Source organism: Mobula hypostoma, chromosome 2 (assembly GCF_963921235.1).
Source record: "Mobula hypostoma chromosome 2, sMobHyp1.1, whole genome shotgun sequence".
Taxonomy (NCBI): domain Eukaryota; kingdom Metazoa; phylum Chordata; class Chondrichthyes; order Myliobatiformes; family Myliobatidae; genus Mobula; species Mobula hypostoma.
This window is the reverse complement of record NC_086098.1, coordinates 12,842,949-12,862,227: the sequence shown is the minus strand read 5'-3', so window position 1 is coordinate 12,862,227 and position 19,279 is coordinate 12,842,949. Positions and strand designations below refer to the sequence as shown.

Here is a 19,279-nt window from a genome sequence, read left to right as displayed (position 1 = left end):
ACACCCTGTCAGGTCCCGGGGATTTATCCACTTTAATTTTCCTCAAGAGAGCAAGGACCTCCTCCTTTTCAATCTGTACAGTTTCCATGATCTCACTACTTGTTTCCCTTAATTCCATAGACTTCATGCCAGTTTCCTTAGTAAATACAGACGCAAAGAACCTATTTAAGATCTCCCCCATTTCCTTTGGTTCCGCACATAGCCGACCACTCTGATCTTCAAGAGGACCAATTTTATCCCTTACAATCCTTTTGCTCTTAATATACCCGTAAAAGCTCTTTGGATTATCCTTCACTTCGACTGCCAAGGCAACCTCATGTCTTCTTTTAGCCCTCCTGATTTCTTTCTCCTGACACTCTCATTCAACTACTTACCCAAACTTCTCTTAAATGTGCAATCAAAGGAAAGGTCACATCTGCTACATTGAGCTAAGGGAAGCAAGGGCACAGGAAACAATAGAATTTGGACTGATAACATAGATAGATAGATAGATATACTTTATTGATCCCGAGGGAAATTGGGTTTCGTTACCGCTGCACCAACCAAGAATAGAGCATAAATACAGCAATACAAAAACCACAAACAATCAAACAACAAAATGCAAACTATGCCAGATGGAAATAAATCCAGGACCAGTCTATTGGCTCAGGGTGTCTGACCCTCCACAGGAGGAGCTGCAAAGTTCGATGGCCACAGGCAGGAACGACCTCCCGTGACGCCCAGTGTTGTATCTCGGTGGAATATGGCCGGAGTCCAACAGCAAAAAGTTCACTATCGGGTCTACAAACAGGTTCCTGGATTGCAATATGACCAGGATTGCACCATCCGTTGTTAACCAGAACAGCAAGCCCCCAACCCCTTTATGCTTACCGCTCTCAGTGCACTTCCGGTCAGCCCAAACGGTCTGGATGCCATCCATGGAGAAGTTTTGGTCGGGTATGTCCTCGTGCAGCCCCGTTTCAGTAAAACATATAATACTGCACTCCCGAAACGTTCTCTGACTCCTGGCTAGCGCCGTCAACTCGATAACAAAGAATTCTCTACAGAGGACTTCGGGAATAGACATTCACAAGGAAACAGAAGAATTCAGGTGCTTCAGGAAGTTGAGCTGCAACCTTACAAAATTTTAGTCAGACCACATTTGGAGTTTTGCATGCAGTTCTGGTCACCTCATGTGGAGATCCTGGAAAGGGTGCCAAGGATGCTGACTGGATTAGAGGGTATAAGCTATAAGGAAAACAAACTTGGGTTGTTCTTTCTGGAGCGTCGGAGCCTGAGGGGAGACTTCATTAAGATTTTTATAATTACGAGAGGCATAGATACGACAAAAGTGAATCTTTTTCCAGTGGTAGAAATGTCCATACAATCACAAGATATAGGAGCAGAATTGCGTAATTGGGCCCATCGAGACGGCTCCCTAAAATTGAAATACAGGGTAATCTCGAAGACAAAAATGAAGGGGGCACCCTAAAATTGAAATACAGGGTAATCTCGAAGACAAAAATGAAGGGGGCACCTGGATTTGAACCAGAGACCTCTTGATCTGCAGTCAAATGCTCTACCACTGAGCTATACCCCCAGCTGCAAATACTAGGACTTGTTTTTATATTTAGAGATGGGAGAGTAAAAAAATGTTTATACACAGACTGGAATGGGTTACTGGGGTATTAGTGGAATCATGCAGTTTAGTGGAGTTTAAGACATTTTAAGATAGACACATGAATATGAAAGAAATGGAGGGATGTGGATGAAATACAGTGATGGACATTCAGTATAAATTGACATCAGATTCGACACAACATCATGGGCAAAATGGCCTGTCTGTCCTATGTTCTGTGTTCTATCATTTTTCTTTCTATGCCTGATTTGCCAATGAATTTATCAATTTCAATCTACACCCCTTTCTCAGTCACTGTGCAGCTAATTTCACAATCTGATTAACTGATTCATAGCATCTGATTCTGTTCACTGAGGTGCCTGCTGTCTGGTCTTGCTACAACCCTTATCATCCTATACTCTATAGTAATGTGCAAAAGTCTTAGGCACATATATAGGGTTAGGGTGCACAGTACACAGTACTGAAGTAATTTTATCTACTGCTGATGCTGCAAAAAATACAAAATTCATAACCAATGTGAACGATGACAAACCTGATTCCCGTATGGGTGTCCATTGCAGACGTCCCACCTCTCCCGGAAGTTCCGGGAGTCTCCTGCATATTAATAATGGCTCCCTGATGCCCGCAAATTATATACGATATCACGGAAATCAATTTTTTTGAGAGCGAGCGAGAGAAAGCAAGAGAGAACACAAGAGCGACCATGAGAGAGAGTGCACATGCGAGGGAGAGCAAGAGCAAGCAAGCGAGCGTGAGAGAAAGCAAGCGAGAGCACTGAGAGCGCGTGAGTGACCACGAGAGAGAGAGAGAGAGACCGAGCGCGAGCGAGAGCGCGCCATGGCAGAGTATTCCAAAAAAAATATAAAACGTACGTCAGCCCAGACTACACTAAAGTGTACCCCTGCCTAATAGGGGTCAAAATAATGACAGTGTTGCTCGCTGCACTGTTTGCAACAGTGACTTTTCTATTGCCCATGGTGGGTTAAGACTGTAAAAGACATGTTGAGGTGAGTTTAACAGGTGTCATTCATTCATTAGCATAGCTAACGTTATTTAAACTAGCTGGCCAGCTGCTAAAGAGCTACTCTATTGCAGACATCCCACCTCTCCCGGAAGTCTCCCGCAAATTGATGGTGCTACCTCCCTGAAATGAGTTTTTGCAGGGTGGGATGTCTGCCATTGTGGACTGAGAGTGGGAAGGGGGCAGGGAGGAGGGAATCATGGTTTGGAAAAGGGGAAGGGAGAGGAGAGAGAGTGGGAAACACCAGAGAAATGTTCTGTAATGATCAGTAAACCAAATGATTGGAATCAAGTGCCATTGCCTGGTGTCTCAGGGCTGGGCGTGCCCCGCCCCGGTGTTCCTTCTCTCCCACCTCCCCCACACCCCTCTGACAGTGCTCCAGTCTTGCCATTCCCAACATCCTTTGCTCCCACCTGATTTACAAACTCGCTCTCCACTGAACAGTGACAAATACTGTACTGTGCAAAATCTTGGCACCCCAGCTATTTATACATATATGCCTAAAACTTTTGCACAGTACTGTTTACAACAAGACCACACATAAAGCATGCAGAGTATTCTTAAGAACTAATAGTGAACTTCAGAAAAGGTAAGACAAGGGAACACACACACACACACACACCAGTCCTCAGAAAAGGAGCAGAAGTGGAGAGAGTGGTGAAGTAAGAAGCACTATTTCTAACATGACCAAAAACAATCAATGATTTTTAGAAACATAGAAAACCTACAGCACAATACAGGCCCTTCGGCCCACAAAGTTGTGCCGAACATGTCCCTACCTTAGAAATTACTAGACTTACCTATAGCCCTCTATTTTTCTAAGCTCCATGTACCTATCTAAAAGTCTTTTAAAAGACCCTATCCACCTCCACCACCATTGCAGGCAGCCCATTCCACGCACTCACCGTTCTCTGCGTAAAAAACTTACCCCTGACATCTCCTCTGTACCTGCTCCCCAGCACCATAAACCTGTGTCCTCTTGTGGCAACCATTTCAGCCCTGGGAAAAAGCCTCTGACTATCCACACGATCAATGCCTCAAATTTTTATTAGAAATTTCCAAAGATTATCAGAAATTTTATAAAAAAGAAATTATATTCCGCTCTGTTGGTCAATGAAAGGCTTCAATAGACTGAAGGGTCTGGACTGTATACAAACACAAAATAAACTGCAGATGCTGGGGTCAAAGCAACATTCACAACACGCTGGAGGAACTCAGCAGGTCGGGCAGCGTCTGTGGAAAAGATCGGTCGACGTTTCGGGCCGGAACCCTTCATCAGGACTGTAGAGGGAAGGGGCAGTGGCCCTATAAAGAACGTTGGGGGAGGGTGGGAAGGAGAAGGCTGGTAGGTTCCAGGTGAAAAACCAGTACGGGGAAAGATAAAGGGATGGAGGAGCGGAAGAAGGGAGGTTGGAGGCTCCTCAGGTTGGAGGAGCAACACCTCATATACCATCTAGGGAGTCTCCAGCCCCTTGGTACGAACATAGAATTCTCCAACTTCCGGTAATTCCCTCCCCCCTCCCTTCCTCTATCCCTATGTCACTCTGCCCCCTCCCCCAGCTGCCTATCACCTCCCTCATGGTTCCGCCTCCTTCTACTACCCATTGTGTTTTCCCCTATTCCTTCTTCACCTTTCCTGCCTATCACCTCCCTGCTTCCATTCCCCAACCCCTTTATCTTTCCCCTTACTGGTTTTTCACCTGGAACTTACCAGCCTTCTCCTTCCCACCCTCCCCCCACCTTCTTTATAGGGCCTCTGCCCCTTCCCTCTTCAGTCCTGACGAAGGGTTCTGGCCTGAAATGTTGACTGATCATTTCCACGGGTGCTGCTCGACCTGCTGAGTTCGGCCAGTGTGTTGTGGACTGTATACATACAGTTCCGAATAGATTCTGTGTGGTTGGCTTGCATGTGCGGGGACTGGGCCTCAGGCCAGGGTGTCGCCAGGGAAGGGCATCGGAGCCAGTGCGGTCCACCGGGAGCGGTGTGGCACGGTGTCCAGGCTGAAGCTGGTGCTGCCTACCCCCTCACCCCAGTATTGACTCGGCTCAAAGATTGAGAGGAGATTTGATAAAGCTATACACAATTATGAGGGGTATAGATAGGGTAAGTACAAGCAGGCTTTTTCCAGTCTGGACTACAACCAGGGGTCATGGGTTAAGGATGAAAGGTGAGATGTTTAAGGGGAAACGTCTTCACTCAGAGGGGTGTGAGAGTGTGGAATGAGCTGCCAGTGCAAGTGGTGCAAGCCAGCTTGATTTCAACGTTTAATAGAAGTTTGTATAGGTACATGGATGGTAGGGAGATGGAAGGCTATGGTCTTGGTGCAGGTCGATGGGAGTAGGCAGATTAAAAAGTATACAAGATACTTTAAAAAGTATACAAGATATTAAGAGGAATAGATAGAGTGGATAGCCAGCGCCTCTTCCCCAGGGCACCACTGCTCAATACAAGAGGACATGGCTTTAAGGTAAGGGGTGGGAAGTTCAAGGGGGATATTAGAGGAAGGTTTACTCAGAGAGTGGTTGGTGCGTGGAATGCACTGCCTGAGTCAGTGGTGGAGGCAGATACACTAGTGAAATTTAAGAGACGACTAGACAGGTATATGGAGGAATTTAAGGTGGGGGGTTATATGGGAGGCAGGGTTTAAGGGTCGGCACAACATTGTGGGCCGAAGGGCCTGTACTGTGCTGTACTGTTCTATGTTCTACGTTTTAAAAGGTTTCGGCATGGGATTAGATGGGCCAAAGGGCCTGTTTCTGTGCTGTACTTCTCTGTGGTTCTACTTTACTTTCCAGTTGAATCCAAATAGCTAGAATTAGAGATTACCAAGGATAAATAGCCATATCGTGTTAATCTTAAATCAGAGCTTATATTGTGCCACTGAATTAACTTACACTGATAGAGCTTACAAATTAGATATGTAATCAAATCGAAAAAAATAACCTGTGACACCAGAGAGAAAGAAAATTAAATTACAGTCACTAATAGCAGGTCAAAAAAGCCTGAGCCCAGCTAATGAAAGTCACCACAAGATAAGCCTGGTTACAATAACTGCCTTCGAGTAACTGGGGCAGACATTCATCTATTAGGCGATCAATTCACAAGCGAGACACGAACATGTTTACGGCACAATATAATGAGAAAAGCATCTATCTGTTCTGGCAGGAAGCTGCCCTGATTCCCCAGTGAGAGCCATTAGAAAGGTTCTCTGCAGTACTGGTATATTTCATCAGAGTTATTCCATCATTCGGAGTCACTACTATTCTATTGAGCTTTGACTGGTTGTTTGAACCTTTCAGTGACCTTTGCCTTCACAGGGTTTGTATTTTGCAGGGAAGAAGGATAATCTACTGTATATCTTTGGAAACAAGTGACAGTATCTGAAGAGAAATGGAGGGGCGTTTCTTCTGATGCCGGTAACTTTAAAAACGTCACTCGCCCAGTGATGGGATACTTAAATTCTTCTCAGGGGTGCTGAGTGCTTCAGCATCTAGAAAATTCCATTATTACACCTCCTGAATTGCAAATATTCTGGCAGAATTAAGCTGCTGTAGGCAAAGTCATTCTCTCATGCAGAATGTTTATGAAATTATGCTAATTGCACAAAGTTGACTATTAGATATATTTTATTACTTCTGTTTTCACAAAAACGGGTGATGCAAATGTTTTATAAGCAACATAGATTTGTTTTATTGAAAGAATTCTTAAACTTTTATGCTTTTGTTTAGCAGCTTGCTCCATTTGGACGGGGACTCGCTTGAAATCAATTGCACTTATGAAATATACACCTTGCAAAAATTAATCACGCAATGGATCTGCTTGCATGATGGCTTAATTTGAGACATTAAACTTCTATTATTTCACAACTATTAATAATACTACACCCTTAACAATGGCAGACGGGCTATTCATGGCTTGAGGAGATTCTAAAGCAGTAGATTGCAAAATAAGAACAGAGTTACCGTCATGACACCTATCCCCTCCCAGATAAGAACCTGGGAGGGAATAGGGGAAAGAGATAACGGGCTGAAGAAGAAGAAAGAAAAAGAGCGATAGAGTTTCCTTTGTTCTTACCTACCATCCCATGAGCACATCATTCTCCATAACTTCTGCCATCTCCATCGCCTCTTCTATCAGAATTATTCTTCATTCAAATGGTTGTGAAGTGGTTAGCATGACACTTTACAATGCCAGTAAATGAGGTTCAATTCCCACCACTGTTTGTAATTGCATGTTCTCCCCATGACCGCATGGGTTTCCTCCGGATGCTCGGGGTTCCACCACATTCCAAAGACGTACGGGTCAGGGGCTGCCCTCACCCAGCACATCCTCAAACTGCGTTGGTGGTTGATGCAAAAACACATTTCACTGTATGTTTCGATGTGCGTGTGACAATTACGGGCTACAAAATAGGGGTTACAGGGTTAGTGGTCAGAGGATGTGCGAGTGAGATGACCAGTGATCACAGCGTGGTGCTGGGGAGGAGTCAATGGTCAGAGCACGCGGCTAGTTGGAGTGTGTTGACGATCAGAGGATGGGCGACTATGGGGTACAGGGTATGATCTCAGGATGAAGCGCCTGGTGATGCCAATCATCAGAGGAAAGTATGATGATGCAAGCAACACATTTCAATTTGTTTTGATGTACATGTGACAAATAAATCTAACTTTTTTTTTAATTATTTACTTTATTAATTTATATGGAGATACAGAGTGGTGGGGTGAAGATACGTCTCTACCGAAGGAGGTGTAAGGGGCAGCTTCCCTCTGCTAGCCTGCAGGTCACCCTCGGGCAAGGTGCAGCACCTGCTTAGCCCCCGATCAGGGTCACGTGAAGCCATGGGAGCAGGTGGTGGATGGTCGTATGAGCAGCTGGTGCATATCACAAGTCCTGGTCATGCAACAATTGGCACCAGGTAGACACTCTCTGGAGAGTATTGATAATGGCTGCGGTCACCCATCTTATACAGACACTTCCCAGAAGAAGGCAATGGCAACCACTTCTGTAGAAAAATTTGCCAAGAATAATCATTGTCATGGAAAGATCCTGATTGCCCACGTCATAAAACACGGAACATAATGAATGAACTTTATTAGGAATTTGAAGAGATTTGGCATGTCAACAAATACACTCAAAAACTTCTATAGTTGTACCATGGAGAGCATTCTGACAGGCTGCATCACTGTCTGGTATGGAGGGGCTACTCCACAGGACCGAAAGAAGCTGCAGAAGTTTGTAAGTCTAGTCAGCTCCATCTTGGGCACTAGCCTGCAAAGTACCCAGGACATCTTCAAGGAGGAGTGTCTCAGAAAGGCAGCGTCCATTATTAAGTACCTCCAGCACCCAGGGCATGCACTTTTCTCACTGTTACCATCAGGTAGGAGGTACAGAAGCCTGAAATCACACACTCAGCGATTCAGGAACAGCTTCTTCCCATCTGCCACCTGATTCCTAAATGGACATTGAAGCTTTGGACACTACCTCACTTTTTTTTTAATATACAGTATTACTGTTTTTGCAGATCTTTAAAAAATCTATTCAATATATGTAATTGATTTACTTGTTTATTTATTATTATGTTTTATTTAATTTATTATTATTTGTTCTCTCTCTGCTGGATTATGTACTGCATTGAACTGCTGCTGCTAAATTAACAAATTTTACAGCACATGCCGGTGATAATAAACCTGATTCTGATTCTGAACGAGAGGTAGAAGCAGAACAAGTTCTTCAGCCCAATAACCTGCACTGCTCAGCTACCCACCTACAGTTTTTAGCCCTAGTCTAATCATGGTACAATTTTAAATGACAGATTAACCTACTAACTAGCATGTCTTTGGACTGTGGGAGGAAGGTTGAGCACCCGGAGGAAACCCAATCGTTCATGGGGAGGAGCATACAAGCTCCTTACAGATGATGTCAGAATTGAACTCCGAACTCCGACGACCCAAGCTGTAATAGCATCACGCTAACCATGGTGCTACTGTGGCGCCCCATGGCATGGCAATAATCTTCTTTAATAGAAACATAGAAATATAGAAAACCTACAGCGCAATACAGGCCCTACGGCCCACAATGCTGTGCTGAACATGTCCTTACCTTAGAAATTACACAGGGTTACCCATAGTCCTCTATTTTTCTGAGCTCCATGTACCTGTCCAGGAGTCTCTTAAAAGACCCTATCGTATCCGCCTCCACCACCGTTGCCAGCAGCCCATTCCACACACTCACCACTCTCTGATTTACCCCTGATATCTCCACTATACCTACTTCCAAACACCTTAAAACTGTGCCTTCTCATGATAGACATTTCAGCCCTGGGGAAAAGACTCTGACTATCCACATGATCAATGCCTCTCATCATCTTACACACCTCTCAGGTCACCTCTCATCCTCCGTCGCTCCGAGGAGAAAAGGCCAAGTTCACTCAACCAATTCTCATAAGGCACGCTCTTCAGCAGGTCAGGCAGAAACTATTGAGGGGAATAAACAGTCAATGTTTCAGGCTGAAATCTTTCATCAGGACTGTTTATTCCCCCATGTAAATGCTGCTGACTTGCTGAGCTCCTCCAGCATTTTCTGTGTGTTTCTCAAGATTTCCAGCATCTGCAGAATCTCTTGTGTTTATGATAATAGACCTGATTGTGTTTCTAATTCTGAGATTTATATTAGCAGTATCTCATTGCAGTGCTGTACTGTAATAACACAACCATTCAGAATTGACCAATACTGCCTGCTCTTGAGACAACATGGGCTGATTTCCCCACTGAAAATGTGTCAGAGAAGCAAGCACTACTGATGCTAGAAGGCCAGAGCTGAATTTCTGGATGATGGAAATAGTCATTAACACATTTCATCATGACTAAAGTGCACTCTCAGTCGTACAGCACTGAGGAAAGTGCCTTGCAATCACATTTACAGGGCCTTAAAAGTTTCAGTTCTTTGATTTATTGACATGTTGTTATAATTCTTTTTCTTAATTTAAACCCATAAGAGGTTTTCTCCAATAGATGAGTAAAACTGAAGTAATAAAAGTTGTTTTACACTGTTTACATCATCATCTCTGTTAAAAGTATATTATTCAGTAAGTGAATAGACCACAATTATTTATGTACTGCACCAGTACAAATGCAATCTGCTGTGTTTTATTTGTGATATTTCATTTTCTAATAAAGCAAAATCAAGTCAATTGCAATGATATTTGTGGGAATGACTTTAACTCAAAGTAAGGTTCAGTCTAGTGAGTGAGCAAAGTAGGTTAAAGGGTCAGCACAATATTTTGGGCTGAGCTGCACTATTCCATGTTCTATGATTTAAATCCTTTGCAATCTCCTGGAAACACTTTCAATGAGGTGAATCTGAGGAGAGAGGTTCCCCTTCCAGTTGCTAGGAGGAAGATTTGTAAGTGGGATGTAAACAAAGCATGCAGAATAGTGTCTGAGGTTGTCAGCTCCAACACCTGGCAGAGGGCAAAGCCTCAGAACTGAGGGACTTTTCCCTGGGACGGAGATGAGGAGGAATTTCTTTAGCCAGAGGCTAGTGAATCTGTGGAATTCCTTGCCTCAGGCAGCTGTGGAGCCTATGTCACTGGCTGTATTTAAAGTGGATGTTGGTCAGTTCTTGATTAGTCAGGGTGTGAAAGATTATGGGGACAAGGCAAGAAAGTGGGGCTGAAAGGGAAATTGATCAGCCATGATAAGGTAACTGGGAGAAGGCAGAGCAGACTTGATGGGCTGAAAGACCTAATCCTGTTCCTATGTCTTATGGTGTACAACCATTGCAGGGCACATTCCAAAAGATCTCACAGCAGAAACGAGGAAGAATGCTACCCTTCATTTCTCCATCTTTTCCCCAATACCATGACGAAATTCCTCCCCACCCATAATCGCAATGCCCATACAGTTTGTACCCCACATATTATCCTCTCCTCATATCGCACCAAGCCAGCTCTGATTTGTATTTGAAGCACACAGTTGCCTGTTCCTTACCCCCTTCACTGCAGCCACTAGTTCTATTCTCCTCTTCAATCAGATCAGATTTCAACCAGAGTTTCAATGCCCTAAGGTGACTGATTCAGATTGAGATAGAGCACGGTTACAGGCTCTTGTGATTCGATGTGCCTGTGCTGCCCTGTGACACCCATGTGAGCAATAAACCTAATAACCTTGTTTTGGAATGTGGGAGGAAACTGGAGCACCCGGAAGAAACCCAGGTGGTCACAGGAAGCACGTAGAAACTCTTTACAGACAGAGGCCGAATTGAATCCATGCCCCTAGTGCTGAACATTAATGACACTAACTGCTAAGCCATCCTGCTTCCTCGATTTCACATTCCCAACACAGCTGACACTTCTCTATTCAGCTTGCATCAGACATCTCACTGAAAAAAGACTATTGCATAATATTTCCCGTAAAGCTGCAAGACAGTCAGTGTGCTTGATGTTAACTGATTTTGGATTGGTCTCTGGTTACAAGACTTGCAACTTGCACACTGTAGATCTAAGTACGCTATTGTGCGTATTATGTGTTTAGTGGTAGCATCTCACCACTCTAACAACATTCCTCTGTTTCTACTCCATTTCCTTTAATGTCTTCCTTGGCTAGGTGTTGCTCTAATTTTCTTCTCCTGGAGCTTCAATAGCTACTTGGGGTAAAGCACTGCTCACCCTTTTTCACAGATTTTCATTTTGAGCAGGGCCCCTTATCGAAGAAAGGATGTGTTGACATTGGAGAAGGTTCAAAGGAAGTTCACAAAAATGATTCCCGGATTGAAAGAGTTGTCATATGAGGAGCGATTGATGGCCCTGGACCTCTACTCACTGGAATTCAGAAGAATGAGGGAGTGACCTCATTGAAACCTATCAAATGTTGAAGGGTTTTGGCCAAAAACGTCAACTGTACTTTTTCTCATAGATGCTGCCTGGCCTGCTGAGATCCTCCAGAATTTTGTGAGTGCTGCTTAGGTTTCCAGCATCTCTTGTTTGTGAAATGTTGAAATGCCTTGATAGACTGGATGTGGAGAGATGTTTCCTATGGTGGGGAGTCTAAGACCAGAGGACACAGCTTCAGAATAGAGGGACATCCTTTTAGAATGGAGATAAAGGGGAATTTTTATAGCCTTAGAGTGGTGAATCTGTGGAATTTGTTGCCACAGGTGGCTGTGGAGGCCAAGTCACTGGGGATATTTAAGGCAGAGGTTGATATATTTTTGAATCGTCAGGGCATGAAAGGAGAAGGCAGGAGAGGATCAGCCATGATGAAATGGCAGAGCGGACTCGATGGGCCAAATGGCCTAATTGTGTTCCTATATCTTATGGTTTTAGGATTTGAAATGGAAAACAGCACAACACCTTTATACCCTGTGACGAGAATACACATAAAATTAAGATGTTTGCTGGCCTGGGTTAGCATCAGTGACATCAGCAAGTGGTCTGCCACCTGCCCTCAGGGGAAGGAGAGATAAGGAACAATGGAGCAGCGTCTGGAGATGTGTAATGAAGGGACGGGAGAGAGCGCTGTCTGGAGCGGCTCCCCCTTTGAACCCTGAACTGTTTGAAGTGGTGGACAGGCGATGCCCCAGCAGGGGGATAAAAAGGGACAGGTTCGCTAAGGCAGGACACACACGCCACCCGAGGTAACAAGACCCTGGAAGCGGTATGCCTCTCACGAATCGGTGGAAAGTACCAGACAACGGCCAGGGTGGAAAGGTACAATCAGCGGGAACCCGGTGTGTGTCCGCCCTTGCCTGGGTGCCGGGTTCACTGCAGAGGATCGACCGCATCTGGAGGAGGGGTCACAGTCGGTGACCTCAGGTGACATCACCAAGGACCTGCCCAAAAGCTGCTTGTGAGCCATATCGCCGGTCTGTGAGTGAAGCCATGTCTGAATGATCAGTTGTTCCTGTTCTCTCTCTCTCTCCCCTCACATTATCCATTGCCATGGCAACAATTACTGCGAACTGAACTACTAAACTGGACTGAACTTTGAGTCACTTTGAAATTTGGTCATTTACCCCTAGACAACGATAGAGCTTGATTGATGCTGTTATCTTAATTCTGTGCACATGTGTGTTTATCATCGCTGAACTGCTGCATTTATTATCCTTTCGATTACTGTGTTGCTTGCTTCTTTAATAAAACTTTCTTAGTTCTAGTCCTCCAGACTCCAACTGAGTGATCCATTTCTGCTGGTTTGGCAACCCAGTTACGGGGTACGTAACAACCCAAACTGGGACATGTGCTCCATGTAAATATGCTCAACAATGGAGTCTTCCTCCCCTCACCCCACCTTCTTACCCTGACTCCTCATCTTTTTTTCCAGTCCTATTGAAGAGTCTCGGACCAAAACATCAACTATACTCTTTTCCATAAATGCTGCCTGGTCTGCTGAGTTCCTCCAGCACCCTGTGTGTCTGTTTCTTGGATTTCCAGCACCTAAGATGTTCTTCTGTCAATGATGGGGAGGGCTTTGCCTGTGATGGATCCAGCACTTTCTATAGACTTCTATTTTCCTAGTCATTGGGACGTGGTGAATCATAGGCACTGAGGGAGATAGCGCAATCTCACCAGCTTCCCCTCCCAAGTGAAAATATTTGTGAACACACTTAAGAATTAAAATAAGGTAAATGCAGATAGGCTTTTTCGTCATAGTCATAGTCATACTCATACTTTATTGATCCCTGGAGAAATTGGTTTTCGTTACAGTTGCATCATAAATAATAAATAGTAATAGAACCATAAATAGTTAAATAGTAATATGTAAATTATGCCAGTAAATTATGAAATAAGTCCAGGACCAGCCTATTGGCTCAGGGTGTCTGACCCTCCAAGGGAGGAGTTGTAAAGTTCGATGGCCACTGGCAGGAATGACTTCCTATGACGCTCTGTGTTGCATCTCGGTGGAATGAGTCTCTGGCTGAATGTACTCCTGTGCCCACCCAGTACATTATGTAGTGGATGGGAGACATTGACCAAGATGGCATGCAACTTAGACAGCATCCTCTTTTCAGACACCACCGTCAGAGAGTCCAGTTCCATCCCCACAACATCACTGGCCTTACGAATGAGTTTGTTCATTCTGTTGGTGTCTGCTACCCTCAGCCTGCTGCCCCAGCACACAACAGCAAACATGATAGCACTGGCCACCACAGACTCGTAGAACATCCTCAGCATCGTCCGGCAGATGTTAAAGGACCTCAGTCTCCTCAGGAAATAGAGACGGCTCTGACCCTTCTTGTAGACAGCCCCTCAGTGTTCTTTGACCAGTCCAGTTTATTGTCAATTCGTATCCCCAGGTATTTGTAATCCTCCACCATGTCCACACTGACCCCCTGGATGGAAACAGGGGTCACCAGTACCTTAGCTCTCCTCAGGTCTACCACCAGCAACTTAGTCTTTTTCCACTGATATTGGGTGAGACTGGAACTACAGGTTATGGGTTAAGGTTGAAAGGTGAAATGTTTAAGGGGATTCTGAGAGGGAACTTCTTCACTCAGAGGGTGGTGAGAGTGTGGAACGAGCAGCCAGAAGAAATGGCGCATGTGGTGGATGCAGGTTTGATTTCAACATTTAAGAGAAATTTCGATATGGGAGGGCCATGGAAGGCTATGGCCAAAGTGCAGGTCGATGGAACTTGGCAGAATAATAGTTCAGATGGACTAGGTGAACCAAAGGGCCTGTTTCTATTGCTGTAGGGTCCTATGACTCCAAGAATTGATTGAAATGAAGCCATAAAAGGAAACTTCAAAGTATATTTCAACCTAACTCCAATTCTTCAATGGTTAAACAGATACAAAATTATCCTCAACATTCTCTTTCTCTTTTTAAATCACAGATGGGAATCTTCAAATACCACCCTGCCATAATCATCTGGAAAAATCTGTGTAAACATCAGTCCTTTGCAAATATGTTGTTGACTAAACATCACCTGTGAAATTTAACAAGCAGGCTGACAGGATTTACTAATGGTTTTGTCAATTGATTTTGTCAACAGCTAAGGCAACGGCTGGATTATACATAACATGTCAATACTGAATTAAGTTCTGCTTAGATTCTTACACTAATTATCAATGGAGAATTTGTAGCCAGTGTTTGTTCCAGAAGAAATTAAAACATTTCACCCTGCAGCAGGTCATCCTGTGGACACAGCTGGCCTGATTTACTTTGATTTAGAACAACCAAGCAGCATCCATCATCAAGGTCCCCCAGCTCCCAGGCCACGCACGCTTCTTGCTGCTGCCATCAGGAAGAAGGCAGAGGAGCCTCAGGACTCACACCACCAGGTTCAGGAACAGCTATTATCCCTTGAACGAAAGCAGGCAACTTCACTCAACTCACTCACCTCAACACTGTCTAGTTTCAAAGGACCTGTCCTGGGCCCAGCACGTAAGTGCAATTATGAAGATAAAACGGAAGCACTCTATTTCCTTAGAAGTTTGTGAAGAATCAGCATGGCATCTAAAACTTTGACAAACTTCTATAGGTGTGTGGTGGAAAGTGTACTGACTGGCTGCATCACAGCCTGACATGGCAAATCCAATACCTCTGAACAGAAAATCCCACAAAATGTAGTGGGTATGGCTCAGTCTATCATGGGTAAGACCACTGAGCACCTACATGAAACGGTGTCACAGAAAAGCAGCACCCATCATAAGAGACTCCACCACTTAGATCATGCTCTCTTCTCACAGCCACCATCAGGTTAAAGCCCTCCCCACCACAGAGCACATTCTCGTGGGATGCTGTCGCAGGAAAGCAACATCACAGATCCCCACCACCCAGGTCATGCTCTCTTCTTGCTGCTGCCATCAGGAAGAAGGTACAGGAGCCTCAGAACTCACACCACCATCTTCAAAAAAGTTAATACCACTCAACCATCAGGCTCTTGAACCAAAGGGAATAACTTGACTCATCCCAAGACTGAACTGTTCCCACAATCTATCGTTTCAATAGGTACATTTAATGTTAGAGACATGTATACAATATACATTCTGAAATTCTTTTCCTTCGCAGACATCCTCGAAAACAGAGAAGTGCCCCAAGAATGAATGACAGTTAAAACATTAGAACCCCAAAGCTCCCCCCAATTCCCCCTCCCATGCAAAGCAATGAACCCCCGCTACCCCACCAGCAAAAAAGCATCAGCACCCTCCACCAAGCACTCAAGCATGCAGCAAAGCATCAATAAAGACACAGACTTGCGGTACCCCAAAAAGCTACTCGTTCACCAGGTAATTCGACATCCCACAGGCTCTCTCTCTCTCTCCCTAATAAGGGAAAAAGAGATGTCTCCATTTCACAGCGATAGGGGAGACACAACAAACAACTCACTGATTTACAATGTTAAAAATCTGTTGTGTCGCTTTTCCTGAGCTCTGTGCCTAGATAGTCATCACCAGAAAGGCACAGCTCTCCAGACACAGAACCCCCAGCAGATAACCCCCTGCTCCTTGTGTTTTCCCGCAAGAGAGATTCACGTTTAGAGATAGAGGTGGGATCAGAAATGATCTTTCAAAAATCATTGGACTCTGGCATGGTGTCAGAGGACTGGAAAATTGCAAATGTCACTCCACTTTTTAAGAAAGGAGGGAAGAAGCAGAAAGGAAATTATAGACCAGTTAACCTGACCTCAGTGGTTGGGAAGATGTTGGAGTCAATTATTAAAAATGAGGTGATGGAGTATTTGGTGACACAGGACAAGATAGGACAAAGTCAGCATGGTTTCCTTAAGGGAAAATCCTGCCTGACGAACCTGTTGGAATTCTTTGAGGAGATTACAAGTAGGATAGATAAAGGGGATGTAGTGGATGTTGTATATTTGGACTTTCAGAAGGCCTTTGACAAGGTGCCAGACATGAGGCTGCTTACCAACTTAAGAGCTTGTGGTATTACAGGAAAGTTACTAAGATGGTTAGAGCATTGGCTGATTGGAAGAAGGCAGTGAGTAGGAATAAAGGATCTTTGTCTGGTTGGGTGCCAATGCCTAGTGGTGTTCCGCAGGGGTCGGTGCTGGGACCACTTCTTTTTATTCTGTATATAAATGATTTAGATGATGAAATAGATAGCTTTGTTGCCAAGTTTGCAGATGATACGAAGATTGGTGGAGGGGCAGGTAGTGTTGAGGAAACAGGTAGGATGCAGAAGGACTTAGACAGATTAGGAGAATAGGCAAGAAAGTGGCAAATGAAATATAATGTTGGAAAATGCATGGTCATGCACTTTGGTAGTAGAAATTAATGTGCAGACTACTTTCTAAAGGGGGAGAAAATCCAAAAATCTGAAATGCAGAGGGACTTGGGAGTCCTTGTGCAGAACGCCATAAAGGTTAACTTGCAGGTTGAGTTGGTGGTGAGGAAGGCAAATGCCATGTTAGCATTCATTTCAAGAGGTCTAGAATACAAGAGCAGGGATGTGTTTCTGAGGCTTTATAAGGCACTGGTGAGGCCTCACCTTGAGTATTGTGAACAGTTTTGGGCTCCTCATCTTAGAAGAGTTGTACTAGCATTGGAGAGAGTCCAAAGGTGGTTCACAAGGATAAGTCCAGGAATGAAAGGGTTATCATACGAGGAACGTTTGATGGCTCTGGGTCTGTACTCTCTAGAATTTAGACGGATGAGGTGGGGATCTCATTGAAACCTTTTGAATGTTGAAAGGGCTAGACAGAGTAGATGTGGAAAGGATGTTTCCCAAGTTGAGAGAGTCTAGGACAAAAGGGCACAGCCTCAGGATAGAGGGGTGTCCATTCAAAACAGAGATGCGGAGAAATTTCTTTAGCTAGAGGGTGGTGTTTTTGTGGAATTTATTGCCACGTGCAGCTGTGGAGGTCAGGTTGTTGGGTTTATTTAAGGCAGAGATTGATAGGTTCTTGATTGGACATGACATCAAAGGTTACGGGGAGAAGGCCGGGAAATTGAATGGTGGAACAGACTTGATGGGCCAAATGGCCTAATTCTGCTCCTATATCTTATGGTCTTCTGGCCTTATGAACACTTCAGTCAGGGGCACCGGCCTAAAATCAGCACCTCCCCAGAGCCATGAAAACCCGGAACCCTGGAGGCGCACTCGTCTTCCAGGCAGCATCCTTAGGATATCACTTTCAAGGACTCCATCTCATGTTATCAGTATTTATTGCTTAGTTATTATTTATTATTATTATTATTATTATTATTTCTTTTTTTTTGAAATTGCACTATTTGTTGCCTTTTACACATTTTGTGTGTGTGTGCGTTTGTTGATTCTATTGTGCTTCTTTGTATTTACTGTGAATGCCCATAAGAAAATGAATCTCAGGGTGACATGTGTACTTTGATAATAAATTTACTTTGAACTTTGAGAAGAAGCCAGATAACTTCTCACCCTCTACAAATCGATTCCCATCAGCACCAGCATCCTAAGAACAAACTAACTTCTTCAACAGTTTAATTCAATCCAATTCTCATGAAGAGTCTTGACTGAAAACAGTTTATTCACTTCCATAAATGCTGCCTGACCTGCTGAATTCCTCCAGCATTGTGTGTGTGTTCCCTAATACGATAGCCATTCTCATGTAACGCATACTGCCATCAGCTGTTGCTACAACTAATTGGAACTGCCATCATTTCCTTTGACTCTGCCACACCTATTTCCAGGGGTCAGAGATGTTCTTATTCTTCAAAGAATGCAGTTCCCCTTCCTCCACCATTGTTGTTAACCTCACCCATATCTCCTCCATTTCCCAGACATCTGTGCTCACTCCATCATCCTGCCACCTTAACAGGGATGGAGTTCCTCTTGTCCTCACCTACCATCCAATGAGCCTCTGCATTCAACTCACCATTTCCACAAATTACATCTTCAATGGGATCCTACCACTAAATATATCTTTACCTCCTGCCCTTCACTTTTCACAGGGATCGCTCCATCCATGATTCCCTTACCATTTCTCCAGTAGTCTCCCTCCCAACACTTACCCTGCAAACAATCAAAATGCTATGCCTGCCCATTAACCTCCTGCCTTACTTCTATTTAGGGCCTCAAACAGTCCTCCCAGGTGAGGCAACACCTCACCTGAGAATCTGCTGGGGTCCCCTATTGTGTCTGGGGCTACTGATGTGACCTCCGCTACAATGGTCACTCTCCTCTCCTATCAGATTCATTTTTTTCCAGCCCTTTACCTTTCCCACCCACCTGGCTTCACCTATCATCTTCCAGCTTGTCCTCCTTCCCCTCCCCACCTCATCTTTTTATTCTAACATCTTTCCCCTTCCTTTCCAGTCCTGAAGAAGGGTCTTGGCCCAATTGTCAGCTGTTCATTAGTTTCCATAGATGCTGCCTCACCTGCTGAGTTCTTCCAGCATTTTGTGTGTGTGTTGGTGATTTTTAATTAGTTGATGAAATCAGTGAGGAATTCAGTTTTTGATTCAAAACAAACAAAGGGAAGAGGTTTAAGGAAGGAAAGAGTGAACATTATTAAACTGGATTGAATTATCTTTCCACACTGGAAGCATTTGTCCAATCAAATATGATTGTTTTTTGAAAAATGAATTTAATAGTTTCCCCATAACCCTTCTAGTATTACTTTTTTTGACAATATATCCAAATCTGTTTTCAAAATTGGTACTGGACCTGTTTCTTTGACTGTGTTAGAACATGATTTCCAAATTT

The 19,279-nt window shown here is 44.2% G+C and overlaps 1 non-coding gene across 1 annotated transcript; it reads right to left on the bottom strand.

Moving 5' to 3' along the window:
• Nucleotides 1-1,507: 1,507 nt before the first annotated feature.
• On the bottom strand, nucleotides 1,508-1,579 carry trnac-gca (transfer RNA cysteine (anticodon GCA)). The gene has a single exon. It is a non-coding gene; the product is annotated as a tRNA-Cys (tRNA).
• Between the last annotated feature and the right edge of the window lie 17,700 nt (nucleotides 1,580-19,279).